Here is a 2,458-nt window from a genome sequence, read left to right as displayed (position 1 = left end):
TATTTTATTATAATAATAAAATTTATTGTAAATATTTAACCATTTTTCTGATTCTATACAGAGTCACATAACTTTCTCTTACTTATCTATGGAATATAGAGTATGGGCGAGTTGTTGTTGTTCATTTGGGTTTAAAGGCGTGAAACCCTATGGTCATCAATGACCGTAATGGATATGGATATGGGGAAGTATTCCGAACGTGAACAATTTTTAAATAGAATCCATGTCTCGTAAAACCCTCCACCGGCAATCACGGAATAGGCGTTAGCCCATAGCACTCTTAATCTTTCGATTTCATTCCATAGTACACAGCTTTGTTTTCTACTATTCTGATGCATATAAAGTATACGCAGGAATAAAGTAGATAATAGTTTTTCACATTTCAAAAACTCTTAAATTGAAATTTTCATGGCTACAGAAAAAGAAAAAAAAATATATCAAAAGTGCATTTAGCATTGTTTATTTGAAAAATTAGTCATTTATCATTGTTAGTAATAATAAACAATTGATTAATATAAGATATGAATTAATTCGAAAATTATTCTTTTCAATGTTTCTTATGACAAGTTAGATTTTACTTTCTGTTGCAACTTACGGCCAGGCGCTACTTCAATTTAGATTGTTGGGATATTATGAGTGGACTGTATGTCAGAAATTTAATTGAAAGAAAATTTAATTAAAGTGAAAAAAAGGAATGTAATAAATAATTTATCTGGTTTAGAAAGTGAACAAGTGAAAACATGGTAAGAAGGAAAATTTGGAGTAAAATCGCTCAGGTAGATGATTAGGTAGCATGTTCTCTCTCATTATTCTCTCTTCTGGCTCCCGTCCCCAGTCCAGGGAACCACTTTCTGAAGGTTTACGCGCATCATAACTTTGAGAGAAGAAACCAAGAAGAAAAATGGCTCTCTTCTCATCTGCTTTACACCACAGCAAACGCTGGTGGTTTTTTACTATAGTCCACAAGAGGCGCCTATGATACTTATATTATTGCTAAACATATACTTATATTATATTATATTTCGTTTTTTAAACGGAAAAGTTATATAGATATGATTATCTATACCTATGAAATACATAGTAAGGGGAATTATTGTTATTCTGAATTATAAAGGAATAAATATTTTCAAATCAATAGTTAATTTAATCTCAATTTTGTGAGGTGACTGATAATTGCACTCTGTTTCAGGCACCCACGCTCTAAGAAGTATTATTTTTTTTTATAAACTAAAATTGGGAAAACAAATCATTCTGTTTGGAAACTGTCAAATAAATGTTTTAATAGATAGATCCAGCGGTAAACATTTCAAGCAGCACTCTGTTAAGAAGCTTGGTCTTCTCATCAATCCTGTTCCACTTTGATAATGGAAAAATATTTTCTACCCACCCAGTTTTTCCTTATCTCTCCAATCCAAGGAGTTTAAGGATCAGTCTCGACATACCACAACCACAGCTATCCAGACCGGTCTTTTTGTATTTCTAAAAAACCGACATCAAGTCATCTTTCAATTTTATCTTGTAAGAAATGTAATAAAAAAAAAAAATAAAAATATTTAGTGATTTTCTTTTTTCACATTTATCAATATTCCTGTATTAAAAAAAATATTTATACTACATCGACTTTTCGGGGACCTCCGTCTTCAGCTACTTTTACTGATTTGAAAAACTGCGCAACAATAATAAATAATAAAATCTATTTAACAATCATTATTAAAATATTAGTAAAAAATATATATAAATTATCCTATTATAACAATATTATCCTGTCTCTCTAAGTCTAAAATCCATAAATTTAACTTCTTTAATTTTTTTTATTTAGTAATTAGGACTTGGCGTCCCTCTCTGTAGCGTGTTTGAATAAAAATATCTGATTGATAATAAATAAAATGACTACATGACACCCCGGATGATTACGTGGCCTAATTTGTTGCGTATAATCTTGATGGTGAAAAAAACAATAGCTAAAATGTGACTGAACGGAAGTTGCTTCAAATGAAGTTGGGGAGGGGTCGATAAATAAATAATTTGTTCTTGTTGATTTTCATTCATTCAATGATTACATTCATTTTCATTTCATTTGATTCATTAAAAATATACTGAGACCAATATTTTTGTATGAATAAAATAATGTAATGAATACAATAGTCGTTTTACAAGCTAGAAAAGGATTTAAACTATCGATTGCTGGTGATATATCGATTCTGAAGATATTAGGAGACTTGAACTTGGAAAAAAGTGAGCTACCCATTTCCTCGTTCCAAGAAAATGGTTAATATTTTTTCCATTTAAAACTTTATGGTGTTTTTTATTTGATATTTTAATCGATCAGTTTGATATGAGGTAATATATTCACTAAAGCACGATATATAATATTTTGGATGATGGATGAGAAAGTAGCACATAATGACCAATATTTTGGATGATGGATGAGGAAGTAGCACATAATGACCAATATTTT

The 2,458-nt window shown here is 29.9% G+C and overlaps 1 protein-coding gene across 1 annotated transcript in view; it reads left to right on the top strand.

The window, feature by feature from the left end:
- Positions 1-2,458, top strand: part of LOC106685761 (guanylate cyclase 32E-like) — a 146,883-nt gene that overhangs the window by 42,163 nt on the left and 102,262 nt on the right. The gene's annotated exons all lie outside the window — the stretch shown is intronic.

This window comes from Halyomorpha halys, unplaced genomic scaffold (assembly GCF_000696795.3).
Source record: "Halyomorpha halys isolate HHAL.00 unplaced genomic scaffold, Hhal_1.1 Scaffold732.1, whole genome shotgun sequence".
Lineage (NCBI taxonomy): Eukaryota > Metazoa > Arthropoda > Insecta > Hemiptera > Pentatomidae > Halyomorpha > Halyomorpha halys.
Note: the sequence above shows the minus strand (reverse complement) of the source record. Positions and strands in the feature narration are given on the sequence as shown.